The 14,127-nt window shown below is 34.2% G+C and overlaps 1 long non-coding RNA gene across 1 annotated transcript; it reads right to left on the minus strand.

The window, feature by feature from the left end:
* Positions 1-1,672: 1,672 nt before the first annotated feature.
* On the minus strand, positions 1,673-5,187 carry LOC148779936 (uncharacterized). Its single transcript, XR_016043554.1, has 3 exons — positions 5,065-5,187; positions 3,183-3,583; positions 1,673-2,104 (listed from the first exon to the last, which is right to left on the minus strand). It is a non-coding gene; the product is annotated as an uncharacterized LOC148779936 (long non-coding RNA).
* Between the last annotated feature and the right edge of the window lie 8,940 nt (positions 5,188-14,127).

Raw genomic sequence — 14,127 nt, forward strand, 5'->3', positions numbered from 1 at the left:
GTCCATCGGCCCTCTATCTGGGCAGGCTGCACCCATATAAATCCCACACCATCCCACTCATGTGTTGGATATTGGAGATTGTAGGGACATGCTGCAATTTGCATAGTCCAACAACTAAGTTGGACGCTCTAAAAAAAGAGCTCGAGCTTAATTGATTAGCGCTTGACGATCTACAATGCTATGTCTTACTCTCAATTAGTACCAAAAGCAGGGGCTCTCTCCCCACTATGTCACAAAAATAAAAAGCTAGACACCCTAGGTTTTACGTGAGCATGCGGGACCAAACAACAATCACATAAAACATTACATACTTGTCCAAAAATCACTAGATGAATATTTCAAAAAAAAAAAAAAAAACAATATATGAAGCTTTGAGTTTTTCTTACGCCTCAAAAACTGACGCTCAATTCCTACCAAAGGCGGGGCCTCTCTCCCCACTAGCTCACCAAAAAAAAAAAAAAAGCTACACACCCTAGGTTTATGTGGGCATGCGGGACCAAACAACAATCACATAAAACATTACAAATTTGTTTAGGGTGAATCCATTGTTGGAGACATCCTTAGCACTTTTGATCCCCAATGAAAGACCATTGTTGTCACTTAGAGATGACACAGCTGATGGAGAGTGTCGAGAGTTATTGCTGACTTTTACTTTTTATGGGCAACTAAAATTTTATTGATTATTGAAAAAAGTAATTTCACATGTGGGAAATTCTTATCAATTTGGAAAATTGAGCATCTATACATCAGACTATTAAAAACAAAACTGGAACACGACCAACTCAAATTTGAGAACTCCATTCTAGCTATTTTATCCTCCACCTACCATCCAGCCATCCAATTTTTTATCAAAAGAGCCACTCACCATTTGATCTTAGATCCGACGTCTCAAAGTATTTTATTTTTAGTCTTTTCTTATACAAATTGTATAAATATGAAATTTGATACATGTCATCTTCTCATTGGGGCGCACCTACAAAAAAAAATATTAAAAACACTTTTTGGATAAAATATAATAACCAAAATACCCCTTGAAACTTTTAAGAGTAATTTGGTTATTTTATTGAAAATATTTTTTTATATATATTTTTCGCTATTGTGAGTTTAATATAAAAATGGACGTCCAAAATTTGATGTAAAAAATAGTTTATAAAAAAAAAATTTAAAAAAAATAAAATAATATAGAGACGTGACATTGTGATTGGACAATCTCATCAATCCATTCACAATGGAGGGTTGGATAAAAGGGAGGATAGAACTTCTATGCTGTAGGGGAAGCATAGAAAGCTTGCCCATTTCACAATAACACAATCTTTAACCACGGGCTCACAACTAGACGGGGGGGGGGGGGGGGTATGCAAAACAAAGGAAAGCTGTCACAAGGGTAACTTGGTTAAAGTTTATCATTTGTATTTTAGTCATGCTAAAATCTGAGGAAGCGTATCATCCCTTCGGTCCTTTGGGCAAAACCTTAGCACAAGATTTTTAGGACCCCAAATTTGGGAAACGTAAACTCCTCAATCTAATGACCAATCTCAAATAAAAAAAAAACCTTGCATTTGTACCTGAGAAGAATAACGTCCTAAGGTTGAATAGATACTATTCCGTTAATGGATGTCACAGGTAAATGTTTCGAAACTCAAAATCCTACTATCTTTTCATAATACTCATATGATTCTAAAGTAGATCCCAAATTTAAGATTAAAATTGACTAGGTGTTTTGCCCAAGACTAGAGTACATTCTGCTATGGATGCACACACATGAGAGAGAGACCAAACAGATAAACCAGAAAATACACATCAAACAGCGATTATAGTGACCTATCGTTATCTGAACCATAATTAGCATCGCGAGAATCGTTTGGTGGAACCGACTAAAATCTTCAAGATGAGAGGCCAATTGCTCTACCTCGTCGTCCACGTCAATGCCCCGTACTGAAACAACATACAGTCTCTTGAGTCCATGACAATCCTTCAGAATCACCACTAACACTTCCTTTGTCAAATAGCCATACTCAAGAACTAAGATCTTAAGGTTGGGGAAGCTCTGTGCAATGTCGTAGGCTGCCTCCTCCGACCAGTCAAAACTGAGCTCCTGCAACCTCTTCAGCGAGCCCCAATCCCAATCAGAGCACTCTTAACATTCAAAGCTTTCTCTTCCTTAGTATAAAATATGTTAGTGTTATCAGTGAAGTGTAGAGCTTCTAGTGCTTCCATATTGCTCACAGCCTTCCAGTGAATAAGTATTGATATTTGGTATGGAGTTGGATTTCAGTTCTTGGCACTTGAATAAAGCAAATGAATGCTTATACAAAAATATAAGAGAGCGCCCATATGAACAAAACCAATGTTTAAAAAATTGCCAATTTGGCTTAGAATCACTCTAGTCGGACTGGGATTGGTGGTATCTAGTCCGAATTCTCTATGAAATGGGGACTTGTACCTGTTTTCATAGACTTGCCTAGTTCACTGCCCAGAGTAGACCGAATCACTCAAGTCCTTAGGGACTCAGGCAATTCTCCCTGTTAAACACAGATTTCTGCCTCTCTTTTTTAACAATATAAATAAACCCCAATAAGGAGTTTCCTCTTTCTTAAGTTAACAAGATACACCCATTTCTTGCTAACTGACATATTATGTGATCAAAAGATCACGAAGATCATGTCAGTACATTTGAATAGAAGAATAACTTATAATTATTTCAAAATAATATCATTTCTAAAGGTTATAGTTCTACAAAACTGTTGCTTTAGCACTTCTATTCAAATTTTTTGCTTTAAAAAGGTGATTAGAAATAGCAGAATCTCCCCTCTTTTTCTCTAAAATTGTATAGAGGATTTTGAGCATCAAACTTTAACCATCGTTAGCAAATATTATCTCTTTTTGGTTTCTACGGAGGATGTTCTTGAATTTTGAGGTTGTTTTTGCTCAAAACCAATGGTGACCATCAAATTTGTATGAGTTTTGGAATTTATTTATGATTTTTCACAGTTTTGTGCCAGCTCAACTAAATTCAGGGAGCCAAATGGGGAACCACATATCTGGATTGGTACAGAGAGGGACCGAGCTGGGTCCCCAATCTGTCTTTTGAAACACGGAACAAAACCATCTTAATGAAAACACAAGCCCAAAAAGAGCAAAACATGGCTCACCTATCAGCAACATAGAAAAACATGGCTCACCTATCAGCAACATAGAGATGGTCTCCGTCAGTGGTATTCCCTGGAGGGAAACAAATGGTGGTGACATGATTAGTTGCAAGTTTTAGGAGTTGTGGCAGAAGCTTCTCAGCTATGGGGGGGTGAACCAAGGACGAACATCCATCATCGAAAGTTTTTGTCACCACCCATTTGCGAAGATCAATGCATCTCCAGCCCAAGGGATCACAAAAAGCTGCATGCCACCATTTGCATACTAAGGGAACAGCTAAAAGCCTGTCTTGCCAATCCAATCTTTGGAAGATCTCGATCAGAACTTCTCTCACCAAGCTCCCCCATCCCTGTTCATCTCCACCATTCGAAGTTGGTGTCATGCTGTCTCCTGCTGAAAAGTCCTTGATCCAATTTGACGACCTCGGTTAACACTAATCAATGAATCAGTTTTCTGAATGTTAGCTTGAGATCTTGGTAGGAATGAAACTCAAGTAATCACGATGTCGCACCCTGCCACCCTTATCACCCAGACTAGGGAATTTTTCTAGTTTTTTTTTTAATTTGTCCATGGAATTTACAGCCCTTGATTGTTTTCTCATTTGAGTGATCTTAAAATGCATGCAAAAACCTAGAGTTGGTGCATGAGAAAAAGGCCAGCTTTTTCTCCCTAATTGATATAATCACAAAAATATTCACCATTTAAACTTCAAACTAGCATAATTTACAGAGATATTCAGTAAATAGGTAGAATTATAAAACTCTGAGAGGTGGATACCCAACTCTCAACTATTTTCTAAATCTGAACACCAACAAAAGATTTACAAAGATATTCACCACCGACGAACAACAGATAAACACCCATTTAGAAAACCACCAAACCACAAAGGAAAAAATTCAAATCATAAAGAACCAAAAAGCATACGAAGTTACTGTTCTAGATCAACAATGGCCAATCACCGATTTCTACAAAACCCTTACAATGACGAATTTCTAGATCCCACAGTACCCGAAGTGCAAAAATGATGAACCGAAGGCCAAAATAAAACCTTCAAAATGAACCCTCAAAAAACACAGACTCAACTCCAGGTCCCATATCATCAAAATGATACATTATAATTGCTCTTGAAGAATAATGGAATGGACAGCATCCCAATAAAGACTCAGAAACTAAGGTTCTGACCCTGTATCACCAAAAAGAAACTAAGGTTCTGACCCTGTAACCAAAAAACACCTAAACCATTGGCAAAGACCCATATCATATAAGTCGAAAATAAAGAAAAAACAGAGAAAAATATTAAAAAGGGGAAAAACTGAGACTTTTTATCTCTCTCTTAATTGCAGGTTATCGTTTGGATTGGAGACTAAGTGTTTGCCAAGAAAGGGTCATTGAAGAGTATTGTTTACATAGATACTATGTTGCTTGCTTAGATCCCATCTATTTCCATATTTCTGGATGTTTTATTGAAGTTTTGCTTTCCATATTTCTGTGTGTTTTATTGAAGTTTTGCTTTCCATATTTCTGTGTGTTTTATTGAAGTTTTGTTTGTATGTAACTGTGTTCAAGCTCGTCATTATGTACGAGGGCATGTATCAGACTTGAATTAACCATAAAAGATAAACAATAGAAAATCACAAAAAAAATACTTAGAAGGAAAAGTGAATAAAAAAATTACCACACAAATGCCGAAAGAAACCCAACAAAAATTTACAGCTTTATCACAAAAACCCAACAAAAAAAAAACTTCTTTTCCAGCGATATCATGATCAAGCAAAATTACAGAGAAAACCCAACAAAATTTACAGAAATTCACAGTAAAAAAACACTAAACCCTCAAATTCCAGATCTACCTTACACGAAATCCCCATTGTTTTCAGTTTTCACTATCTATTAGGTCAAAATCAAACTACCCACCATAATCAGCCATCAAAATCACATCATAATCAAACATATCCTCACAGATGCGATAGACTTGAGCTTGTGTGGGGAAAGCTTTCTATGTTCCCTACGTCCTAGAAGTTCTATGTTCGTCCTACCATCCAGCCCTCTATTTTTTTTATCAAGAGTTATACTGTTTAATTTTAGATCTGATGTGTCAAAGTATTTTATTTTTAATTTTTTTAATACAATATTTTTTAATATAAAATTTGGTACATGCCATTTCTCATTGGACGCACCTATAAAATAATAATAATAATTTTTTGATAAAAAATGACTAAAATACTCTTGAGGCATTCAAGGTATTTTGATCATTTTATTTTATTGAAAATATGTTTTTTATATTTTTCGTTAGTACGAGTTTAATATAAGAATAGACGTCCAAAATTTGGTGTCAAAACAATTTATAGAAAAAAAATAAAAAATAAAACAGTATAGAGATGTGAAATTGTAATTGGGACAATCTTAACCCTTCATTCAAAAATAGAAAATTGGATAAAGAGGAACATAAAACTTCTATATTGTAAGGGAAACATAGAAAGCTGTGCTTTAAAACAGTTAAAATCGAAGTTAATAAAGTTCAATAGATTGTAATAGAATGGAAAATGGGGTTAATAAAGTTCAATAGATCGTGATGGATAGACTGATAGAGAGTGGGAGCCCTACATTCATGAGCTTCAAGCTCTGTTTGAAGTTCTTACCTTTGTTTGGGGTTTGGTCCAGAGAGAGACTTGCAGAGACAGTCGTCACATAGCGAGATCGTGAAAACAGTGGATAGGCTTATCTCGGATGGATTGGTCTATCCGCGCTATCCAAACGAGAGAGTCGGCATAAAAACTTGGATAAACTTATCTCGGATGGCGGAATCCAGGTACCCAAACGGACCCTAAAGGTTCCAACCATTACATATGGAAGTCGATTAGACCTAGGTGGTATTAATTGTATTTTTATTGCCGTGGCCAAAAGACAAATTTAGGGCTAGTTTTGTACCTCCCTATATTTTAAGTCTACAAAGGAATAGTCCATCGAACTTACATTTGGTGATCTTTCTTCCTCCTTGAAAATTAGTTAAGAGGAAGAGGTTTCTATAAGGGGCCGACCTTACACTATGCAAATAAGGCGCACCTCTAAATTTTGTCGGATAATATGGTTTTGGAGTCAAGAACTTTATAATGGCTTGAAAATCTATGTTCATCCACAACTATGAAATTTTAAAAGAAAAAGTTTATATGAGGTTGCAACCTTATATTGTTGAGGAAAGGTGCATATCAAAATCCCTACAGTGGAGAATGGTCCTACATATGAGAAACCTCCAACTGAACATCTCGACCTTGAGATGAATGGACATGAAGAAAAAAAAACGAATTCCAAGTTCAAAAAATAGTACATCTTGTAAAAAGTTATCCAAACCGTCTGTTTTCAAAATTTTCAAGTGTTTATTGATCTGCTCAATCTGTACCATTTTCAAAAATTTTAATTTTCTAACTGAAGATAAAAAGGGGTTTTGAGGTCATCATAAGATTTTCGATGCCGAAACGACATCTCTACGTAAATTTTATAGGTGCACTTGACTTCTACAGTATAAGGAGGCAACCTTATACAAACCTCACCCAATTTTAAATTCTACGAATAGTACAAATCAAGTAGATTCGTAAGCACTTAAAAATCTTAAAAATAGACGGGCAATTTGTTACAATATGCACTATCTTTTGGATTGGAATTTTTTCTTTAGATCCATACATGTCAAGGTCGAGTTGTTCAATCGGAAGGTTTTCCAACTTCATAACGCTCTTTTCAGGTACATCTTATTTCTATAGTATAAGGTTGGAACCTTATATAATTTTTTCCTTTAGTTAGAACATATTAGGGGGGGGAAAAAAATAGTAAAAATCAGTGATTGAAAAAATTGGAACTAAGGTTGGACTAGGTCAACTAGAAATTTGAGTCAGACCATCAATTTTGAGTTTGATCGTTCAGTCTGTGATGATGTGGCTATAATTTACTCAAAATAATAATAATAATAACTAGTTATTATGATTTGTGAAAAAATGCATCAAGATAGCATGTAATTTAATGAAAAATTTGAAAGCTGAGAATTTGGTTCCTATATGAGTTGCACACAATTATTTCACAGTCTGAGGTGGAGTAGATAGCAAATGAGTTCTATATAAATAATTAAATATAAAAATTACAAATAATTAGGTCAAATTATAAAGCTTAAAGAAAGGTGGTTGAAAGTCATCCCTAGTGATCTCAATCATCACTGCACTGACTGAATCCTGATACTTAAATTGGGTGAAACCAACGTGATTTGGGTCTGGTTCCAACTATATATAATTTAAAATAAATCCACAGTAAACTCTATAATCAATTTTATTGCATATATGAAATGTCCAATATTAAATCTATAATATGAATAAATTCACAGTAAACTAACTCTATAAACAAATTTATTGTATATACGAAATTTCAAATATTAAATTTATAATATGAATCATATGCTATATTATATTTATGATTATCAAATTTTATTACAAAATTTAGGAAAATTTTCATATACATCCTGTTTTATTTTTTATATATAAAAATAGCCTTAAATATTTCATAATGTAAAATTAAGTCCCACTTTTTTAGAACATATAGTGTATTTTAGTTTTATTGATTTTTGTATAAATTAGATTAACCTAAAGTTTGGTACACCCATACTTCTCGCCATCACATACCTATAAAAAATACAAAAAAAAAAAAAACTAAACTACCTTATAGTAATAGGCTAGTTTGATAATTTTATTTATTCTATTTTTTAGTATTGCTTTACAAGTATATGATGGTAATAAGTATGGGGATATCAAATTTGAGCTTAATCGAATATAAGGAAAAAGAGATAAAATTAAAATACACTTTGTATTCTAAAAACTAGGACTTCATTGTAAAATATGAAATATATGAGACTTTCTAAATATTAAAAATGAAATATAATTTATCTGTAATTTCTATTTCATAGATTATTATTATCTATTCTTTAAAATAAATTGACAGTAACTTAATATGAATTATATTGGGGTGTGGTTTGTATAAGGCTAAGGCCATCAACAAAATCAAAGTAAGGTGCACCTTTAAATAGTATAGAAATATGTTGTTTCAGTATCATTGAATCTTTATGATGGCTTTTTTTTTTTTTTTTTCATCTCTAATTATGAAGTTTAAATATTAAAAAATAATGTAGATCAAGCAGGTCTATGAACACTTGAAAAACTTGACAATTGACGGTCTAGATAATGCATTGCAAGATGCATTATTTCCAAGACTTCAAATCTATTTTTTCTCATGTCCATAAATCTTGAGGTCGAGATGATTGAATTGAGGGCTTTTCAGCATCACAACAACATATTCTTGTGAATTTTTGAGATGCACCTTAATTTGATTGTTTAGGGCCTCGCCCTTATATAAACTTTTCCCCATTATATTGTTTTATTATCATTATAAAATTTGTAATCCATTTAATCACCTCCCTCCCCCAAAATTATCAACTCAAATAATTCACCTAACCCTAATTATTATTATTATTATTATTATTATCATCATCAAACCCTATCTTTCCTTATATTAATTAAAAAAGCTAAACACTTGAGCTATAAACCTTGCTTAAATTCTAATTATATCTCTCTCAACTACCCAAAAAATTCTCTCTCTAACTTCAATTCCAAAACTAAAATGTAATTTAAACAATCATTTAGGCTTAGCCCAATTGGCTTAGGTCCGGTGTCCCCACTATTCTTTCTGGTCATATCAGGCACTACCCAGAACCCATTTGCAACCGTGTTGCATGTGACGCCCAAACTCTACTACTATGTTATTTGCTGTGAGTAAGAAAAAAATAAATTATATAAATATTATTTTACTTAAAATAGTTATTGTACAAATGTGTTTAATCAAATTAATTTTTAAATAAATGACACCCTAGACATGACATTTATGTTAATGTTTAAGTAACATGGGATTTAATATGATACATGGTCCAAATTGTAGGAGGCATGATATTTGAACCTAGGATATTGTGTGGCATTTCCATAAAAAAAAAAAGCAGCCTAAGCCACCTTTCAAAATTCTAATGATTATGGCGCCAATAAATGTATATATTGGTTGTATTGGCCCATTTTTGTATTAATTTCCTGTTTTGAAACGTTTAGAAACGTGAAATGTTGACTAGTACATTTTTGTGTAACATATCTTTCAATTTAGGAAAAGGTTGGCAAGAGGCCCAGCCTTTTTTGAAAAGGATTTAGTTGTACTTTGAATCTCACCCAAAAATGCATTTTTGTTACTGGAAAAATCTCAAGTTGATTATTCCAATATTGACAACTATGAATTTAAAAAAAAAAAATCCAAGCCCTATAAATAGGTTGTAACACATTATTTAGATTGTCTATTTTAGAACTTTAAATTTCATGATTTGTGGGCTTACATAGATTTTTAGGCCGTCATCTAGGACTACACCCTCCTATTTACTTGGATAATGTGGATTCGTGAGGCTACAACTGTTTAATTATAGCCATAGTGTTTTCAAAATTGTTGCCCTTATTTAATAGCGTTGTAGCTGTTTTAAAGTTTAAGAAAAATATCACTTAAATCTCGAAACCACCTATAAAATCATTAAAGATGTCAAATGATTTCATTTACTACTTAGCTACCTCTTGAAAAAAAAACAAAAAACTAAAAATTTCCAATTGACTCCTATTCGAGGAACCCCAAACAATCAAGGGATTTTGATAAGTTAGTCATACTTAAGTGACTCAGACAAATAATGATAGAACCCTTCAAAGCTAGAAAATGCAACAAGGACTTACAGTGACAAAGAAAAGTGAGTTCCACCTCGTTAAACTTGAAAAAACTAATAGTATTATCTTTACGAGTAATGATCCTATGAGACCTTCCCATATCTATGTGTGTAGGACCCAAAAGGATCACCATTAATTTGGCATAGATCTCTAGAAAAGTCAAGTTCCACACCCATATGATAACTTTTATAGAGTTCTGTGCCAAATTTAATGGTGATCCTTTTAGGTCCTACACACATAGGTGTGGGAGGGTCTCATAGGATCATTACTCTATCTTTATTCAGTAGTTTCGCGTAACTTACCCTTAACAATCAGCGAAAAAGAATCTTAAACAATTAGGGATGTTATAGTCATTTGTTTTGGGCCACTTAAGTAGAACCAAATCACCAAAATATCCCAAAATGTGTAGGTTCCCAACATTGCAAAAGGGCAATTTGTGAAATTTTAAAAATTTAAGTATAATAAAATTTAAAAATTAAACATCATAGAGGTGAATGGGGATCATATGAGCACCTTAATGATTGGAGGATTTGAGTGATATTTTTCCATAAAATAATGGGAACCTTCAATCTCAAGTCTACTCCATAATATTTGCTCTTATGCTTGGACACTTCTACATGGCCTTTACACACTGTTGATCATGTCTGTCACAATTATTTGGCTTGTAGTCCCACATAAATGGCTGGATCCAATTGATTTTGTTAAACTCACATTTACTTTTATCACATGGGACTCATAGTGTCAATTCTCATTTTATTGCTCTTTCTTTTTAGGTTGTCCATTACTTTGCAATATCTTCCACATCATGATATCTCATTTATTAATACATTTTCCTTTGTATTGATTTGCACACGCATTATTGTTTGCTTGTCCTTCTAAGAAAACTTCGAATGTAAATGTCAAATCACATAATGCTTTTATCTTGGCTTTTTTTGGGTCAAATTTAATTCTAAATAAAAATTCGTAAGATTTAAAAGCTCTACAATAATTAAGTCTATTATGTCGAGTGCATTTTGGCCTTATTGTTTATACTCAGAGATCTTCGGTAAGGAACTTGGTGTTTGTTTCATTTTCAGGCGTAAACTTGTCAAAGGAGTTACAGAGAAAATGGGTCCCGTCAAATTGCAACCCGAGCAAAATTTAGGCCATAAAACCCTCTCCCACTCGGATGGCTGGCATAGCCGATTTCTAGCATGCTAGAATATGAAGTTTGGAGAGAGATTTGAACTTGGAGTAAGAAAAGAGGGGGTTTTTTTGAATAATTTCAAAATTAGAAGAAAATAAACAAAATAAAAATCACGGAAAGGGAACGAACAAGAAGAATACCTCAGGCAAGGCCCTAGGCCCGACCCCTTATTTATAGGCCAACACATTCCTTAAGCATTGTTGACACTTGAGATTAAATCTAGGTCGTTCAGATTGAGGCGCAACTGGCAATTCCTTTAACATTATTGGCATTTGTGTTATCAGAGTATTAATTACGGTCATCATCATCTTCATAGCCTTTTTCCAATTAATTGGGATCGACTATACGAATCATGATGTTCTGTTTTGTTCTATTTAAGGTCACACCCTCAATGATGCCATAAGTCTCTATATCTTTTCGGACTACTTGCAACCACGTCTTTTTGGGTCTGAGCATTAATTACGATCTGTATAATTAATGATTAAGCAATCTGTGAGCTTATAATATAGTGTGCTTTTGGGGGCAGGGTGTCTGAGATTCAACGAAGTTTACACTTCTGTCAGCAAAATTAGGAATTCCTTGTATGAAAATTGCCACGTGCCCCTCTCTGGGGATTTCTCCATGTGGCGGTTGGTTAACAAGGGGGTGACAGAGTTGGGAAAGGAGTTGACGAACTTGCCACCTGCGTTACAGTCAACGACCATTGGACACACTCATCCCAATGTCAAGTGATGTGACGTTTCATTCAACAAATCCAAAGGTGGCGATCCTATCGAGGTTGTCAGTATCATTTCTATACTGATACCTGACGTGTCAGTCCTTACGTCCAGGTTGTTGGGCGACTAACGGTTGATTTAACCCGTAAGAGCCTAACGACTTTGCCAATGTTGTTGACGAACTTGGTAGTTTCATCACCTGCAATATTTGCTCATTGGCATCTACATCCTGAGAAGCATGTTGTCTTGTTGATTTTTTACCAGTGTTCGTAAAATTGAATCGGAACAATTAACCGGACATAGGTCTGGAAGTGGTTTAACCGGCCTAACGGGTAAACCGGCCGATTCAACCACTTTAACCAAGCAAGTCCCGGGAGATCAAAAAAGTGTTGAAATTTTTTTTAAAAAAATACAAAAAAAAATCTAATTTATGAAAAGCATACAAAGAATGATTAAAACAAAACAAATTCAAATGAACTTGAAAATTAATGAAAAAATTGGATTTTAACCCATTTTAAATTTCCAAGGGCTATTTTTAAAATTTTCTAAAAAAGATAAGAAAATATAAAAGTAAATATTAATGACCAAAGTAAGTTTTAATCTTTACTATAATGTAAAGAATATTTAAAAATACATTGCAAATCAAATACCTTATTTTTTAGAATTTATATATATATATATTTTGAATATTATATTTTACACATCGGGTGATCACCCTAACCGCCTAAAACCGGAACCAGCCACTGGCCGTTTCTGATCTAACCGGGCAGTTAGCTGTTAGATCGGGCGATTTTGCGTACAATGTTTTTGACGATTTGAGTCTGACAAGTTTTTCAGTTTTGTAGACGAACTTGGTAGCTTCGTCGCCCGCAACTGACGAGTTTGCCAGTTTCATTTACGAAATTGGTAGCTTCGTCGCCGGCAACTTACGAGTTTGCCAGTTTCGTTGACAAAATGGCAGCTTTGTCACCTGCATTTCCTGCCTGTTGGTGTCCACATCCCGAGAAACATGTTGTCATTTGCTGTTATGCTTGATTTGATGATCTGGAGAATGGTTCTTTCAATGGAGTTGGGATTGTAGTTGACGAAGTCCCCAATGTCATTGGAGTTGTTTGCTTCCTGGTTACTTCCAAACTGGTAGCCCTTGGTCCTGGACTGCTTGGTTTGATCTTCAGGGGCGTTTCTCAACACTTCATACTTTGCCAGGTGGTCTGGATGTTTAGGGTATGGTTTGTGATTGATTATAGTTAGTTCAAGTTCTAAGGCAGTTGTTCTAGTGACTTTGGTTTCCCACAATTTTCATGATCGTGGTCAAGGTGTCTACACTTATATAATTGATTTGTTTTGGGGTAATTGCTTCGAATGGATTGTATAATACAAGATATGAAATTTGACGATTTGGGGTATGTTCCAATTTCTTAAAATTTAATTTTGGACTTTGAGCTTAGCCACATTCAATAACCAAAACCACTCATGAACTTTTTGTACCAAAGGTGAATAGTCGTATTGTATATAAACTTAATTTTAACCCAATGTTATCACGATTCATCATTTATTGGAGATATTTAAAACCGACTCTTAAGTGAAGTGAAATTTCTATGCTTTTACTGCTTTGAAAGTAAATTTTCTTGAGAATGGCCTAGGGCCTTGGCGGTAGTATTGCCGAGCCCCATGGTGAGGTCTTTGACTCCATTCTCAACAAAAGGTTGATGGCTAAATCCCCATTGACATACCACTTTTCCCCATTGACGTACTGGAAAAAAAACAAAACAAATTTCACTTTGCCATGCAAAGAAATTGATGGCCAATAGGTAGAAGAATGTACAAATCAATCATCATTTGTTTATAAGGGGAGGTGGCTGTTAAACTTCGAGAGAGCATGAGCACAAACATTAAATGTAAAGAGAAGAAGAGAGATAACACAAGATTATACTGCACTCATTGATTACATCTTCTTTTAATGAGTATGCTCTTGTGAGAGTACACTGTAAAACAACTAACCTGGGCATAAAGAGCTACATGACTTTTTTTTCCTTTTTCTTTTTTTAATTTGTTTTTGTTTTTGTTTTTTTGTTTTTTGTTTTTTGTTTTTTTTTTAAGAAAATTTGAAAATTTGAGATCTATTTAAATATGGAAAAGTTTATATAAGTGGGAGGCTCTAAACAATCAAATTAGGGCACACCTCAAAAATTTTAGTAGAAGAGGTTGTTTTGATGCCCAAATATCCTCAAATTGATCATCTCGACCTAAGATGCATGGACGTGAGAAAAAATAGATTTCCAGTTTTTAAAATAGTGCA

This window comes from Amborella trichopoda, chromosome 11 (genome assembly GCF_054954075.1).
Source record: "Amborella trichopoda isolate Santa Cruz 75 chromosome 11, AtrichopodaSantaCruz75HAP2 v2.0, whole genome shotgun sequence".
Lineage (NCBI taxonomy): Eukaryota > Viridiplantae > Streptophyta > Magnoliopsida > Amborellales > Amborellaceae > Amborella > Amborella trichopoda.